The sequence below is a fragment of the Pleurodeles waltl genome, chromosome 3_1, assembly GCF_031143425.1.
Source record: "Pleurodeles waltl isolate 20211129_DDA chromosome 3_1, aPleWal1.hap1.20221129, whole genome shotgun sequence".
Classification (NCBI taxonomy): Eukaryota; Metazoa; Chordata; class Amphibia; order Caudata; family Salamandridae; genus Pleurodeles; species Pleurodeles waltl.
Window position 1 is genome coordinate 810,166,011 of NC_090440.1, and position 18,432 is coordinate 810,184,442.

The 18,432-nt window shown below is 44.0% G+C and overlaps 1 protein-coding gene across 1 annotated transcript in view; it reads right to left on the bottom strand.

Annotated features, from left to right (window-relative positions):
- Positions 1-18,432, bottom strand: part of TUB (TUB bipartite transcription factor) — a 1,298,762-nt gene that overhangs the window by 1,059,455 nt on the left and 220,875 nt on the right. The window lies entirely within an intron of this gene.

The following is an 18,432-nucleotide window of genomic DNA, read 5'->3' on the forward strand; positions in this document are numbered from 1 at the left end:
ACTCTACGTCATGGCGAGGAGGATGAGGATCCAGGCAGGTTTGAGGAGAGGGAGGAGGAGACAGGAGCGCATTTTCAGAGTGCGCATTACACTTTTTGACCTGACAGAGGAGGAAGTTTATGAGAGGTATAGGTTGAACTCAGCCATGATACTTGACCTAATAGCTGAGCTACAACCCCTAGTGCAGCGCAGAACACTAAGGACACATAGTATCCCCACCCATGTGCAGGTATTATGCTCCTTACACCTACTCGCCTCAGGGAGCGATCAAGGGGTCATAGCAGCGGCTGGGGGGGGGGGGGGTCACGGAGCACCCTCTCCAGATTCTTAAATGCATTTATCAACGCCATGCTAAGCAAACTCCAACAGTACATCCGATTCCCCTACACCCCACAGGAAATACAGCAGACAAAAATTTAGTTTTATCAGATAGCACAGTTCCCCCACGTCTTAGGTGCCATAGATGGCACACATGTGGCAATATGTCCACCTTCTGTCACAGAGTGTGTGTACCGAAACCGTAAACACCAACATTCCATGAATATACAGGTGATATGCAATGCCTCCCATATCATAACTGATCTTGTGGCCAGGTACCCAGGGAGCACACATGATTCATACATCTTTCGCCACAGCGGCATTCACACAAGACTGGTAGGTGGGGAGTTTGGTGAAGGATATCTACTAGGTAATGTCACTCTTTACAATGGCGCATAGATAACAAACCCTTGTCAGATGGCTGAGGTACTCATCAAACCTTCTGTCCCTTTCAGGAGACAGTGCCTATGCAGTGCGCACCTACATATTGACGCCCTACCTCAATCCCACCACACCGGCAGAACGTAGATACAATGCAGCACACAGGGCAACCCGTAACGTGGTGGAGCGCACATTTGGCCTCCTGAAGAGTCGCTTCCGTTGCCTCCACAAGAGTGGAGGGGCACTACAGTACAATCCAGAAACCACATGTAGAATAGTGGCTACTTGTGCAATCTTGCACAATATAGCTACAACCAGGGGCATACCTATAGAAATCAGTGACACTGAATCAGATGAGGATGACGATCCCATACCACCTCTACAGCCAGCAGACAGGACCAGTGCAGCAGAGGGACGGCAAAGGCGTGCTGACATCACACACAACCATTTCAGACGTGAGTATGTCTAACAAAACTCCACTGACAACTGTCCCTGTAGTGATAGAAATTTATTACCTTACCTCAGGTAATTAATTGTGATGAAAGAAGTAAAAAGATGAATAAGAAAAATGAAAATAAACAAAAGAACTGAGTCCCACACTATTACTTCATAGTGGGGACACCAGTGTCAATGTGGCAAGAGTAACTTCCTCCTCCCTCGCACACCACTGGGGTGCCCAGTTGACTCACTGGCACCCTGAATGTCACCCTCAGTGGCAGTGCTGTGCCTGGCACTGCGCCGTCTGGTGTCTGAAGCAGGTACTTGCACACTACTGAGGCTCGAACTGTCCTCCGTGTCCCCCAAGGCAACCTCACTGGGAGTGGCCGACCTCTGTCCCATGACTAGTTCAATCACATTGGTGATTTGGACAAGGCGCTGGACCACATCCCTGCTGGTGTGTGCAACCTCAACACAGCACGACGGGCGATGAGGGCGGTGGAGTTGGCCATCCTATTTGAGGACCTGCAGTAGTTCGCAAACATGGTTCGGAAACGGTGATCATGTCTGCGTTGACTCACTCTTTCGTGGCGCAGCTCCTCACACAGGTCACGCACTGCACTGGTCAGCTCCCTAGTGTCCTGAGAGGCCTGCACCTGTCCCTCACGCAGCTGGGTGATATTGTCGTTCAGGGTGTCAATTCGCCGATGCAGGCCAACCATATGTCTGTTGTGGACTCTAAGGTTCCTGTCCAGACTCAGAATTCTCCTGTTTTGCAGGCGCTGTTGCTGCAGCATAGCAGCCTCAAGTCCACCAAACAAGGATGTACCCTCAGCTGCCTCCTGCAGTTGCTGCTGGGACACTGTGGCACTTCTGCGATGTGCTGAATGACCCGTTTCCTCTGGTATCTGGCTGCGTCTATCGGGTGCAGATGGTGTGCTTGGCCCCTCCTGCTGCACATCGCAGTCACCACTGAGGTCTGGAAGTGGCAATGGCCTGGGCCTGCGGCGCACAGTGGAGACATTGACGGACCCACTGGTGTTGGTGTCAGAGGGCAGCTGTGTGTCTGTCTCCCCTACACACGCAATTTCTGTGGGTGCTGTGCCAGGCCCAAAAACAACAAGTGATGAACGGAATGCTGAACATTGTCAAACACTCACCCCGAGTCATAGATCTGGGTTTAATCCATCGTTCATTTGCTCACCATGCCACCCCAGTTTGGACCCAGCCATATGCAAATCAGTCTTGACCCTGTTCCTCATGGGAACAGTCCAGACCGAACTGCCAAGCCAGGTCCTCACTGGACCTGAAACAAGCATCCTGGGACCGGTTTCGGGGTTTCACCCCTCATCAGCCAGGCTAGCTTGAATCCAGTGGCATGGGAAGCACGGGTCCCACGTCTGGGCATACCCTTCCCACTTAGGGCGACAAAGCAAAAACAACAAGTGATGGACGGAATGCTGAACATTGTCAAACACTCACCCCCAGTCACAGATCTGGGTTTAATCCATCGTTCTTTTGCTCACCATGCCACCCCAGTTTGGACCCAGCCATATGCAAATCAGTCTTGACCCTGTTCCTCATGGGAACAGTCCAGACCGAACTGCCAAGCCAGGTCCACCTGCAACAACAATATGCAGCATGTCAGTTCTGTATGTTACATTATCTGTCCAGAAATGGCAATAAAGCTATAGGTACTGCTCTACATGGTGTAGTGTGTGTTGTGTTACCTTGGGTGTCACTATGCTTGCTTACATTGTCATGCCACTGTCTGTACTAGTTTGTGGACCACGACTCCCATAATGCATTGTTGTGCTGCTACAAAGATGTGGAGTGGACTACTTCACACACTACTTCACATTACATGCTAATTCCTAAGGGGCTTTTATGCATGCACATATTGGGTTCACACAACAACATTGCACTTACCTTGGCTGGTACGTGGTTGAGCGGAGGTGTCTATATCTGTGACCCCTGTCACTGCTTCCGGTAGGAGTGTCGATTCCACCAGGTCCTCCAGTGGTGTGGCAGGTGGCTTGGTTGGTGGTCCTCCTCCTGTGCTCCTGGCCTCTGCAAGTCTCCTTGCCACCCTCTCCTTTGCCCGGGACCGCAGGTCATACCAGCGTTTCTTGATCTCCTCAATGGAGCGCTGTGCCACTCCAACAGCGCAGATTTTACTTTGGATCTCAAGCCATAGTCTTCTCTTCTCACTCTCTGGCACCTGGAGGGATGATTTTCCAAAACAGGAGGTCATGGCTCCTCACCACCTCTTCTGTTAATACCTCCAGCTCCTGCTCACTGAACTTCAGTTTGCACTTCCTCTCCTGCTTCTCCTGTGCTGGACCTTGGGGCTCCATTGTGGCTCAGGTGATGCTGCTCCTTCAGAGTGCTGCTCAATGTGACTAGGCTGCTCTCACTCAAGATGCTGGTTTGGGTGTGGCACCTGTAACTGCCTGGGATGACTCATTTCCTGCTGGTGATGTCATCAGGTTCTTCCAGGTGTGCATTCTCGAACTTTCTCGCATTTTGCGATTTTTTACTGAATCGCTAAAAAATCGCAAATTGCGAGAATGCAAATTGCGATTCGGTAAATGGGCCTCGCAAACCACAAATAGCGATTTTTACGAAATCGCTAATTCCGAATCGCGATTTTGTTACATGGCCAATTGCAACTCGGAAATAGCGATTTCATAAAAATCGCATTTTGTGAATCACAGACCCCAGTTTTCATACATCTGGCCCCTAATGACCTGTAATGAGTTTTAATGCTGGTCAGCCTAAATGCTCTGTCATTCTTGTCTTTATTTCCTGTGAAGTAGAAGAAAGCTTTAGAATACTTTTCTATTCTCAGTGTCATGTGTTATCCACTTTGCAATGCATAGGAGTGTCCAGATCTTGGAAAGATGGATGAGACACCGTGCATACCATCTGAAGGTCCAATATTAAAATTCAGAAATCATAAACTATCGTTATGAAAATATATCTATCTGATTTAAAAAAAAAGAATGAATTGCTTCATTTCTATGTTAGTTTTCAAGCTCACTGACCCAGCAGGAAAAAGTGAGTGACTGGCTGCACCTATCAAGCCGGTCATCCACTGACAGCATATTGGCTGATTCTAGGTGAAAAAACTGAATTCTTACAGATCCCTCTTGGTTACACAGTCATGAAACCATTAACTTCTTTAATGAGTTCTTTCTCACCTTTACCCAGCTATTTGTTATATTTGTTGTTTGAGTTTCTAAACCTGTCACTTAAACATCTATCAAGACAAGAATAACCACCAAACTGTTAGATTACTGGCATAAGTAAACTTTGATGTTTTCTATATTGATACTGCACATATCCCACCATGTACTTGGTCAGTTTTCTTGGTGAAATAAACATCTGCTTCTTTTCTTAACTTCTCAGCTACTAGAACTTCAGATCTTCACCAAATCAATGACATGGAGGCTACAAAGCAGGTTGAGTATTGGTGGTGAGAACAGAGATAGAAATACATAGAGTAAGAGCAAAGGGAATCAACTGCTGATCAAGTGCGTTATAAGAGACGAAGGGCCTGATTATGACCTTGGCAGATGGGATATTCGGTCACAAATGTGATGGATATCTTTCCCTTTGTTTTACAAGTTCCATAGGATATAATGGAACATGTGATACGGCGGACGGGCTATCCGTCACGTTTGTGACAGAGTATAGCATCCTCCAAAGTCATAATCAGGCCAGAAGTCGTGAAAAACGTCTGCACTACAAAGGAAAAATAGGTTTACAGGCCCAGCAGTGATATAACAAAATGTATCATACTGACAAATGTGCCAGAATTCCACCTGGACATGGTAGAGCATAGATGAATCAATCCTTAGGATGAGTTTGTACTTAAATTGATGTTTAAACATAAACAGAAGCATCACTCCAAGGTAGAAAACTCAGCAAAATTAATGAATAAGTCATCTAAACTAACCCCGTGTTTATTTTTTGTGCATTTGTTTTTCTAAAAGTCCTCTTTTGGGCAGTCTGTCATGGTGAGAATCAGTTCAAAGGTTTTGGCCAGAAGATAACAGAAAAGGCAACAAAGTAATTTTGCCAACACAGCATTCTTCTACAAGACTAGCTCTCCCCCAGATTTAATGATACTGGAAATGGTAATTATGTGGCATACATTTTGTGGAGAATCTTGAAGAAAAGCCAATCTCACCTGTCTTGTGGTATGTGTTTTTATTGAAGGCACATTTCAAGCACACTGCAGCTGGTATAGTTCCATTTATGGAGTTTGACTACAGCCCTCATTATGAATATCAAGGAATTTGATGCGGGGATATCCCCACACTTACTTCTAGCAATTATGAATTCCCAAACACCACAGTATGTATGTCTAGAGGCTAAAATGGAACGGACTCCTATATCGACCAATAGAAGTCATCAGCGATAATGGTGATTGGGAACCCCGAGTCCACTGTAACTTCAATTTTGACTTTGCCAATAATAACATCACAAATAGGATCTCCGACCTTAAACGATTTTTGTTTTGACCATGTCATTTTGATTGACAGCACAACTCTGATATTTAAGTCCTTCTCCATGGAACTGTTGTGATTCCCTGCGACTTCTTCCTTGATGAATGCTATTTCCCTACATTCTTCCATACCCTAGCAAAATTACCATTTATGTTACTGTTAGACTTTTCATCCTTGGCGTGGTCTCCCTTAACTTTTTGCCTCTGTTCCCCAGGTTATTGATGTGTGCTGGACTCTGATTTTGCAGTTTCTATTACTCTGGGCACTTTACCCCTGCTAACCAGTGCTAAAGTGCAAGTGCTCCTGTTTAAAATATGTATGTAATTGGTTCTCCATGATTGGCATATTTGTTTTACTGTTAAGTCCCTAGTAAAGTGCACTAGAGGTGCCCAGGGCCTGTAAATCAAATGTTACTAGTGGTCCTGCAGCACTGGTTGTCCCACCCACACAAGTAACCCTGTAATCATGTCTCAGACCTGCCACTGCAGTGTCTGTGTGTGTATTTTTACACTGTAAATTCGACTTGGCAAGTGCACCCACCTGCCAGGCCTAAACCTTCCCTTTTCTTACTTGTAAGGCACCCCTAAGGTAGGCCCTAGGTAGCCCCAAGGGCAGGGTGCAGTGTATGGATAAGGTAGGACATATAGTAATGTGGTTTATATGTCCTGATAGTGAAATACTGCCAACTTCGTTTTTCACTGTCGCAAGGCCTGTCTCTCTCATAGGATAATATGGGGGCTACCTTTAAATATGATTAAAGTGTAGATTCCCCTAGAGAGTAGATGGACATGTGGAGTTTGGGGTCCCTGAACTCACAATTTAAAAATACATCTTTTAGTAAAGTTGGTTTTGAGATTGTGTGTTTGAAAATGACACTTTTAGAAAGTGAGCATTTTCTTGCTTAAACCATTCTGTGACTCTGCCTTGTTTGTGGATTCCCTGTCTGGGTCAGTTTGACAGTTGGGTTGTTTTTCACCTCACACTAGACAGTGACACAAAGGGAGCTGGGGTGTAACCTGCATTTCCTAATTAGCCATCTCTGCTAGGAGGGAGGGGTGGAGTGGTCACTCTCATCTGAAAGGACTGTGCCTGCCTCTGACAATGCCAGCTCCAACCCCCTGGTGTGTGTCTGAGGCCTTGCCTGGGCAATGCAGGATTTCACAAGTAGGTGTGAGTCCCCTTAAAGAAAGGTGACTTCAAAGACTAAAATGGGTATAAGAAGGGCACCCAAATCTACAGACTTGAGAAACACTTCTGGAACCAAGAGGAACCTCTGCCTGGAGAAGAGCTGAATAGCTGAGGAAGAAGTGCTGCCCTGCCTGTGACTGTGCTTTGTGGAGCTTTCCTGCAGTGCTGCTTCTGCCAGAGTAAGAGGGCAAAGACTGGACTTTGTGTGCCTTCCATCTTGTGAAGAAATCTCCAAGGGCTTGGTTTAGAGCTTGCCTCCTGTTGTTTGAAGTCTCAGGGGCAGCAAAGACTTCTCTCTGCCAGCACCTGGAGTCTCTGGAGAGACTCCTGCTCTGACAAGTGGTGCCCTATCAGTCCCTGGGTCCTTTAAAGGAAAGCTGGTGGAAATCCAAGGAAATCGACTTCGGACGACTTCGGACCAACGCCGCTGCTGAATCCGGTGACTCCACCTGCACCCGACGCTGTGACCTCCGCTGGAACGCAACGCTCTTCGCAGGCCCGATGCCGCTGCAGCCTCACTGAAGTCCGCGACTCTGTGGAAGTCGCCGCACGACGTCGTGACCGACACTGCTCGAAGTGCGCGTATTCAACGTTTCGCCGACTTCACGCACCGGCTTGTTTTCACTCTTCGCCAAAGGTACTGTACTTGGGGGTCTACGCGACTCCGTGTCCGGCGCCACTGGTGTCGGCTTGTTGGGATCGACTCTGTCACGACGCCGTGTTAACACCTCATCGAAGCATTTTTGTTTCTAAGCTCTATTTTTTTGTTTAATCTTTAAAAATTCATAACTTGACTTGTGTATGTTGGATTTTTGTCGTTTTGGTCTTGTTTTGTTTAAATAAATATTTCCTATTTTTCTATACTGGTGTTGTGTCATTTTGTAGTGTTTTCATTAAGTTACTGTGTGTGTTGGTACAAATACTTTACACCTAGCACTCTGAAGTTAAGCCTACTGCTCTGCCAAGCTACCAAGGGGGTAAGCAGGGGTTAGCTGAGGGTGATTCTCTTTTACCCGGACTAGAGTGAGGGTCCTTGCTTGAACCGGGGGTAACCTGACTGTCAACCAAAGACCCCATTTCTAACAGTTACATATTATACAAGTTTTACCAATAGTGGGACAGGTTTTCGTGTTAGCGTAGTGAGACCTAGAACCACTCCTGAAGCATACATTGGAACTTTTGGTTGTTTTGACAGTTTGTTTATTGTCCTTTACACTGTAGACTGACCTGGGTTTAGTGATTATATCATTTTCTTGCTCGAATACCATCTGCTCCTTGTTTTTATTTGGATGCCTGTACCTACCTTTCAATTCCCCTGGCTATTTTTAAGGTTTCATGTAAATTGGGATTACAACAGCACAATAATCTCTATTGAATGTGCTGCCCCCCTTCCTCGAACCCCCAGGGGCTGGTCAGAAAATGTTGCCGGGCTGCTTTGGGTTCCCAGTCCAGCAGTGTCTACTGTGTTTGTTAATACAATACTGAAAACATTCCTCCTATGTCAAAATGAGTGAATGTTACAATGCAAATTGGCATTAGCCCATTTGGTAAAGTACTGAAGAATGTATAACATTTTTTTATGTGAGAAATGTCCTGTTTTACAGATTACTAGACTCAATCCTTCTACTGATTTGTTTTATGGGTAAATTTGATCTTATGAAGCAAACATACAACAAGATAAATTAGAGCGGAGAGCTCATGGGTCTTTATTGTATTTGTTGTCATGCTCTTACAGAGGAAATATTCATGATGCTCTCATTACCTACAGTATGTGCAGTACAGAGGTCTGCCTTCAGCTCTTTTCATTCTGGCCGGTGTTTCTCTTCCACATCCCTTTTCACTCGAGGTTTGGCTCTCCACATATATTTTACATTTGAGTGGGAGAGCAAATTTAGATGTAAGAGAAATGAATGACCTTCAGTCATCTACAGTATCTCTGCAGCAGAATTCACATTTCTGATAGATATTTTTTATGAAGGTAGTGATTGAGTTATGATGCACAACTGAGTAAATTGGAGACGAGTCGGAGACCGAGATGGGTTCTCTGTCCGATTTTATATTGTTTTTGTGTTCTGTATTGAAACACTCAAGTACACCCCTTTGCTGCAGCTGGGGACTGGCAGTAAAATGAGTATTCTTCTAAATGTTCATGTGTTTTCTGATGACTCTCCTATTTGTCAATGACTGTGATTGATCTGACTAATGTTCATGTGAAGGCATGATTGCTAAGTGGAGGTATACCAAGCAGGATCTGAGGATAAAAGTCCTGTGGTGACTAACTTTATCTGAAGATTTAAAATAGTTCTTCAGTTTATTTGGATGTTTCTTAAGAGATGACTAGATTTTGCTCCCGGAATTGGAACAAAGCATTACAGAGCATTGGGAGTTTTACTGTGCTACGTGATATTTGTTTGGTGGATCAAATATGTGTAGTGATTATGCATTATGGTTTTTATTGGGGCAAAGATATTGGGTTCAAAGTAAGCTGGGAAGGAAATATGGAGCATATTCACAATTACTTTACCACCATCGCTTATATTGGCCCAGGATAAATAAATGGAAACCCAGTTGTGATAGGACAGCTATTCTTTATTTAATTCGGCAGCTCTGAAGGCATGACCCTGATACGTCAGTTTCACTTTTAACATTCCGCATGCATTCTTGACCTTAGACAATGCATCTGAGCTTGGAAAGATTGAATCATTGTAACCACATTTTTCAGGTTTTCTTGAATCCATCCTCTATTTTGCCATCCATAATTTTTTTTATCAATTGCTGTTTATGTTAGTGCATTCTTCAAGCAGGCATCATTTTTCATCAGCTTTAGCAGTGTGTGATAAAGGCCTCAAACGTTGGGCCCTAGAAAGGATGCATGCTTCATATATTGTTATACCCCCCCGCCCCCCGAGTCAGTAGATGAATGTCACAATTTTCATTCCAGATCAACATGATACGGTCCAAACTAAGGAAGCTTATCTTGCTAATGATTGATTTGTGTGTGTCAAAATGAAAAGCACAGTTAAAATACAAATAGGCAATGTGAGAATACCTAAGGTAAACATGCACATTTGCAAATCCCCTCAATTAACGCAGGTGCTTAATCTCCTGGTACTTTGCAGTAGGGTTGAGGGTTCGGGTAACTGTCTCTCCACTCTCTTCCTCTTCCCCCCTTGGCTCTTCACTTTAGCCCACTTAAGTAGTATTTGGGCTTGAGATTGTGTCCCCTCAGAATGCCTAATGGTCTCTGCAACTGGAGTACAATTGAAGCCAATTAAGGTGTTTAAAGCACCAAGTATCTCATCTTGCGTGCACAGATCAAGGCCCTCATCAGCCGTAATTGCCTTGAACGCAGTTTGCCAGATCTGCGAATCAGGAGGGGAGGACAAGGAAAGAAGCCGCTCAGCCAGATCAATCACTTTCTTAGTCACCCCTACTCCCCGCTACAACAAGCCATCCAAGATGGTACCAGAAACAGGTTAAAAGGGAATAGCTTTACATTTTCCCATGGCAGTAAGATTTACTTAATTTTAAGAAAGTCACAAAAGCAACAAGAAAGACAGCGGGTACCTTAAGAAGGTAATAAAAAGTGGGTGGCCCAGCCCACCCTCAACTGGGCAATGATGGGCAAAGACAGGCCTGGTCTCGGCCCATTCTTGTCCCCGGAGTACACTGGGGAACATCCCCCACGGTGTCCTGTGCCACAGTATGGTAGCAAACCTTGAATAGCCCCCAGCCTACGCTGCCGATGCTCCCCGCCTCCTACCCCTAAGCTCTGGAGACTCTGGGGCTTGTAGTCTTCATCCACCAAACACCAGCACGGTAGTCTTTCCAGGGTGGTCCCGCACCACGATATAGGAGCAAACCTTAAGTAGTGCCAAAATGGCGCTGCTGATAGTCCTCTTCCTCCTCCTCCTCATATCCGGGCACTCTATGGCCTGTAGTCTGCCCCCACCAAACGCTACCATAGTAGTGCTTGTAAGGCACATCTCACGCTGTGGTGTGGGAGTGAACATTAAGTAGCGCCCAACTGCCGCTGCTGGTGCTTCCCGTCTCCTCCACCTGGGCTCCTCGTCACTCTAGCACTTGTAGTCTGCCCCCACCAAACACCAGCACAGCAGTCCTCACAAGGACTCAAACTTCATGAAGTATGTAGTATTGCGTTTAAATTAAAGAGTATAAGACCATTAAAAATACCAGCAGAATATACTTTATAACATGTACCAGAAACATAGAAAGGGTTTTCAGTTTTTGCAAGAGACATTCTATTTTGAAATTTATTAAAAACATTTCCTCTGAAAATTCTTCAGTAGACAAACTCTATTCAGTGATAAAATAACTCACTTGATGACTGCAGCAGTAAAGCAAAGTCTCTAAATTCCGAAGCTGCATTCTATTGTCAAATTGCTCACCTGGAAAAAACATGCAGTACTTCACTACTTATGCTGAACATTACTATTCTTCTGGTCTGTAAAGGAAGTTATGGCAAAGTAAATAATTAATTACTTAATAGTACTATATTATGATTCCCTTTTTAAAAAAGAACACCGAATGATAAAGAGAGTGTCTTTATGGTTTATAAAGATCTTTAATGATGTTTCTCCAGGTAGGCATTCAGAATTCTGTTACACATGCCTTAAACTAAAGGACTAGTTTCTTTTTCAAACTATGCCAAACAACTAACATAACTGCCTTTGAATAGCTATCGACTACCATTACTGTATAAACACCTACTGCATGGCACATTATGTTTGTTACAATACTTCAGTTGACTTGTAGTTATTATTATTATTGTAACAATCCTGCATTTTTACAGCATCACAGCACTTTTTGGTGATTGTAAAGGACCACCCTTGATATGACATCAACCGGAATTACCACCACAAGTCATTAGAGTACATTACAAACTGACTGGAGTAATACGTGGATATTTGAGGTTCAGGCTTAGATGGTGAAAGAAAATATCTAGGATTAAGTACGATTCAATTAATTTGATGGCGTTAGGATAACACAGATATGAAGAGTTTCTGTTTCATGGATGACTAATCTCATCTAGCAGAGATGTTACCAGAAAATTTGTCACAGAATTTATCTGCATGTTGATAAAGTTGGAAAAAGTCCTGGAGGAAATTATGTGCTGCTTTGCCAGCAGAGTGCAAGTCTCTGCTGGAATAGGGAACCATCCTCAGTATATCCTCCAACTTTAGCAGGATACTGCTATGGAGACCTAACTAGGCAATTAAGAGGTTGTTGCATTGTGGCAGCTGTGATCCTGTTGACAGTGCATGCCTTTTCATCTGTACTCATAGGAGAGGAGTTTTCTCACGATCCCTGAGTATAATCTATTTCATCCCCCATTATAGGGATCCTTCCCATTTTCACAAATACATAATCTGTGTTTGGCCTGTATGAAGACTGTGTATAAGTAGTGTCCTCTACTAGGATATGTTGCATTCAAGCCTTTCTGGTTACCCTGTCTTTAGAACATGCCTCAAACTTTATTTTCGGGAAAATCCAGGTAATGCTCAGGTTTTGGAAAAAGTGTGGATTTTAAACTATGCACACAGTCTGAATCCTAATATCCAGCAAGTGTTCTGAGTTTTAGATAAATATGGGATGCCTAATATGTTATAGTCACTTCAACCTCTGGACTAGATGCGATTTAGAAGCAAAGAGGAGACCTCACACAAGCAGAAACTCAACACTTTGTTTCCTGAGTTGGGAAACTGTTGATTTCTGTGACATACTCTGGTTAAATATGAAGCTGTGCTGCCCAGTTTGAAGTTGAGCTGGCCCCATAGTGAGAGGGCATGAAGAAAGCCCCAATGAGCAAAGGGCTGCATGGAGTATGTTGAAGTGAAGTGCACAACTTGAAGTCTTAAGGATCTTCTAGCTAATTTGTTTAGAACCAAACCTTAGTGATATCTATTTAGAAAGTGCAGGTCAAAAGAGAATAGTGTTCACGTAAAGAAAACAAATGACTCCAGACAGCCAAAACAGCCAAAATAAATTTAAAACATTGTGATGTTTTCTAGATATTACTGTCCCAAAACAACTAACAAATATGATACCAGGTATTCAAAAATCAAACAAAAACCAAAGTAATAGAAAATTAATTTTATGCTAAAAGTGTTAGATTACATAAGAAAGAAAGGGATCTCAAACCCACAAAACAAACTATCCCTGCAAACCATGTCTGATATAGTGACAAGATATGCTTCCCTTACATGACCTATAGGAGAAGTAATAATCAAAGTGACAATGTATGTCCTTCAGAATTGAAGCACATCCAATAAGATACATCCATCCTATTCCTAAACCAAAAGGTTTCTTCATGTGACAATTGTTTAATTTGCAAAGTGGGTCTCAATAAAACATCATATTACAAATACAATAATTAATCAATCACACTAATCAAGAATAGGATCAACTGTGCTAGCACCTGTATAATCTCCTTTATAGTATGCATATGCAGGATAGCCTACACTTCGAGCACCATGAAACCACTAAAAGATCACATCTAGGAACATAACCACAACATTAGTGAAGATGGCACAAAATATCAAATGTTGCCCACTTCTTGAACAAACATTAATACTACTTCTGTGGAACTAAATTTAAAAAACAAAAACTTCCTTGAAGAGGAAACCAAGAACTTAAATACATCAATATGAAAGCTATTGCATTACACAATAAATACTGTCACCAAGTGAGTAAATAAAGATTCAGAAATGTTTTAATGGTTTTTGTAACTAAAGTATCACTTTTTTCTTTCTAATACTCAATTTTAGTCTATCATTTAGCTTCACAAGGAGCCTTAAGGGACTCAAAAGCAACTCAAAAATATTATATTGGCTAATGGAAAAAATCATCACTATGGGGTGTACTTTTATAATAATACTTTTAAATATTGGATGCATTTATTTCATATTACTTGCTTGCTCAGTTCTCAAGGGTCATGTATATCAATGGCTCTACCGTAGTCAACTCTAGACCGTATCCACTCCATAATGTCACTGCAGGATGCATTAGTCTACTCTATTAATTGACAGCCTTTCAGTCATTGCTTTGCAACCATATCCACAGTATTACACTCCTCTGCGAGGAGCCCTTTCTCTCTTTTCAAGTCCTCTATATGATAATCTTTCTTCACTACTTAAAGTTTGGAGCACGCCCACGCAAGAGGTCAGCCATATTAATATAGACCTGTGGCACATTCTAAAGACTTTAACTCAGTCCCATCAACTGCAACAGGCTGCAATGGATCAATATCCCTCACCAGACTACAAAGAGGACTCTGTAATGACAAAAAACACCCAGTTTCCCACACCCCTGGAGACTTTTTTTTCCCACAAGCGAGTTAAGGCCCAAAACATAAAACTTTCCTGTATGGGATTAGCCAGTGTAAAGACCTAGGGTGTTCATGGCCCAAAAACTGAATGTTAAACTAGGAGTCCACTTCTGCAGCTACACAAAATACCCCCATGAGCCATTGGGTAACAATCCCGATAGCTGCTGCTTATCATTATTAGCGGAGCACCTTTTCCCAGGGAAGGTACTCAATATTAATACCAAAAGATACACAATGACTTAGCAGCATCTTTTTAAAATCTATATTTCTCCTCCAACATCAATTTACCTATTTGTATCATCTTCAGACAATCCATTATGCTTAATGTTATCTGTCTCCCTGCAATACATGTTTCTTGATTTAACACATGTACTTTTCCCCCTATTATGATTCCTTCTGTCTCCCACACATTCTGCTCTTTACGACCATCACTTATAATGTTCACTCGTGCCACCTAGTAACCAGCATCACATGTCGGTTATTAGGTAGCACTAGTAATAAGCAGCCTCCATTCCCCCATATACAACATGGACTGCTACTAATTAAACACAGCTTCTTCATTTCAACACACACTGTGTTTTCCTTCCCTCACTGCCCTGGAGTGTGCTTTGCTGTGACCATTGCAGTGAGGTTTTTATTGTGTTTCTTGAAAATGTATTCAGATCTCATAAATACTGTTTTATCCTATGTTCGTCCCTACAAGCCTTTAGAAAGCTCACTGCATACAGCCACTGGCAACTATAGTTGTCAGCAATACAACCAAACTAGTTAGGCCAGTGTGACACTCTGAGGAGAAATATTCTTGTATACAGTGAATGATTGTAAACTGCAACTAGAACTATTTTGTTTTTGTTTTGGACTTTGTCTCAACTCCCTCGGGAGGAAAAAGGAGCAAACTAAATTAAAGAAATTAAAAACTATGAAGAAATTAAAAACGATAAGTGCTGTTTTGTTTATCCTTTATAGAACTCTACAACCCAGTACACCACAGTGCTGATAAAAGTTTTTTTTAAAGAATAGGAAAGAGCTGAAATGCAGAATAGGGAATACCAATAATGAGAAGACCAAATTGAGCATGTCAAGATAAGCAAAAATAATAAATAAGTCCCACATGAGGTTTGGTACTCCTTATTTGTTTTGACTAAGGATATCTAAGATGGAAGCCCCCTTTTCATGCCTGCTCTGAACAGGCGTAAAAAGTGCCTTAAAAATGACGCAAGGAAATCTGTTAGATTTCTCTGCTGCCTGAAGCCTGCTTTGAGCCCTGGAGGTCTGCCCTGATGCTTGACCCCAGCTCTTCTCCTTGAACCTATGACTTCCAGAAGTCATTCCAAAGGCTAGTTGGTTGGCCTCCAAACTGGAGCCTCAGGGACACAAAAGGCTCCAACCATCTTAAACCCACCTCTGCCTGAATGAGTCCTGACCCTCCAAGTAGTGCCTCTCCGGTCTTGGAAATTTGGATATGGTGCTAAATATGTCCATATAGCCTAAATACATAACTTGGGACTAAAAAGGGCTCTGAGGACTTGAAAGGAAACCGTGACCTACTTTCTTATTGATCCACCAAAGTTGCATCACCAGTTGACCTAATTTTGTAGCAGCTCCTGCTACATTCTCCCACACAGCAGCAAATTCTGTTGATTGTCTCCTCGCAGAAGGGTTATCCAACCTAATACAGCCTTCGTCGGCTACAGCCTGCAACTTCACTCTCTTTGGAGAATTTCGACTTCCACAAAAAAACTAGAGCCCATATTTATACTTTTTTAGCGCCGCATTTGCGTCTTTTTTTTATGCAAAAGCGGCGCAAACGTACAAAATACAGTTGTATTTTGTAAGTTTGCACCGCTTTTGCATCAAAAAGCGGCACAAATGAGGCGCTAAAAAAGTATAAATATGGGCTTAAGTCTGAATATAAGAATCTTTATTGTGACTTTGTCCAGCAGCATCCTAAAGATGACAACTCCACATTGGACACTTACAGCTGCCTTGCCCTACTAAACTTTACCTTTTCAGAAATGTTTCTAAATGTAAGTGGAAACCGGGCCTAATCAACTTTGTGCATCTATGAGAAAGTAGCCTCTTTCTACCATGGTTACCCCCCACTTTTGGCCTGTTTGTGAGTGTGTGTAAGTGTGTTTTTACTGTGTCACTGGGATCCTGCTAGCCAGGCCCCCAGTGCTCATAGATAAAAACCTATATGTCAGTGTGTTCTTGCCTGTCTCACTGGGATCCTGCTGGTCAGGACCCCAGTGCTCATAATTCATGGCATAATGTGTATGCCTGCATAGTGCCTAACTGTGCCAGAGGCTCTGCTAACCAGAACCTCAGTGCTTATGCTCTCTCTCCTTTTTAATTTGTCACTATAGGCCAGTGACTTCATTTACCTATTTCAATTGGCATACTGGACCCCCATTGTAAGTCCCTAGTATATGGTACCTGGGTACCCAGGGCATTGGGGTTCCAGGAGATCCATATGGGCTGCAGCATTTCTTTTGCCACCCATAGGGACCTCAGGCAAGCTCTTGCACAGGCCTGCCATTGCAGCCTGCGTGAAATAACGCACACGTTATTTCACAGCCATTTTCACTGCACTTAAGTAACTTATAAGTCACCTATATGTCTAACCTTCACTTGCTGAAGGGCAGGTGCAAAGTTATTAAGTGTGAGGGCACCCCTGCATTACATTTTCAATACCTATATGTAGATTCACAATGGTAACCCCGAATATGGCCATGTAATATGTCTAAGATCATGGAATTGTCCCCCCATTCCAAATCTGGTATTGGGGAGTCAATTCCATGCATCCTGGGGCTTCCACCATAGACCCCCAGTACTGCCAAACCAGCTCTTTGAGGCTTGCACTGCAGCTACAGCTGCTGCCACCTCAAAGACCGGGTTCTGCCCTCCTGGGGTCTGGGCAGCCCAGTCCCAGGAAGGTGGAACAAAGCATTTCCCCTGACAGCAGGGTGTTACACCCTCTCCCTTTGGAAATAAGTGTTACAGGCTGGGGAGGGGTAGCCTCCCCAGCCTCTTGGAATGCTTTGAAGGGCACAGATGGTGCCCTCCTTGCATAAACCAGGCTACACCGGTTCAGGGACCCCTGCTTTGGTGGGAAACTGGACAAAGTAAAGGGGAGTGACCACTCCCCTGTCCATCACCACCCCAGGTGTGGTGCCCAGAGCTCCTCCAGTGTGACCAAGACTTCCGCCATCTTGCTTTGCAAGTTGTGGGGGCATTCTGGAGGGCTCTGAATGGCCAGTGCCAGCAGGTGACACCAGAGACCCCTCCTGATAGGTCCATACTTGATAAGGTAGCAATTACCCCTACCAGGGCTATTTAGGGTCTCTCCTGTGGGTTCTCTGCAGATTCTGCTTGCAAGTGTCCTTCAGGAATCCTCTGCAACAACTTCAGACTCCTCTGACCTCGGATCAACTGCAGCCTGCTCCAAGAAATGCTGTAACTGCAACAAAGTGTATACAAGAGACACGTTTCTTCAGCAACCTCAGCTCCAAGTCAGCAACTGCAACAGTTTCCATGGTGTGCATGCTCTGAGGACTCCCTGTCTCCATCCTGCACCAGAAGGACCGCAGAAATCTCCTGTGGAGTGACAGAGTCACTCCCCTACTCCAAGCAGGCACCTTCCACGGCGATGACCGGTACCCTGGGACTCCTCTCACAGCGACAAAAGTGTCCCTAAGGACACAGAGGGTGGACATCATCAACATAGACTGTCCTGAGGTCCTGCTGATGCAATTTGGAGGAGGTAAGACCTTGCCTCCCCCGAGAACGGCGGTACCCCTTTGTACTGCATCTTCCCCGCCTCCTGAGGCCTCTGTGCACTCTTTGCGAAATTTATTTGTGCACAGCTTGGCCCAGGTCCCCAGCACTCCATCCTGCAACGCTCAACTCGCTGAGTTGTTCTCCGACGGCATGGTACCTTCTTTTGTTGTGCTGCATCAACCATGTTTAGCACCTCCTTTGAACCCGGATCCTGTGACTCCTGGGGGTGCTGGCTGGTATCCTGAGAACTCTATAAAGTGCTGAGAGCCCAGTCTTCCTCCTCCCTCCTGGGTCCATTTTTACACAAAACGCACTTTTGTCATAGCCAAGGATTGTTGACAACTTCCAACACGAAATCTCAACTGCAACGATCTTCATGCTTTGGGACATCTTTTGTATCATGCAGGAACCCGCTGGCATCTCCCTAGGGTGCATTTCTGCAGTCTTCGACTAACCAGGGAATCT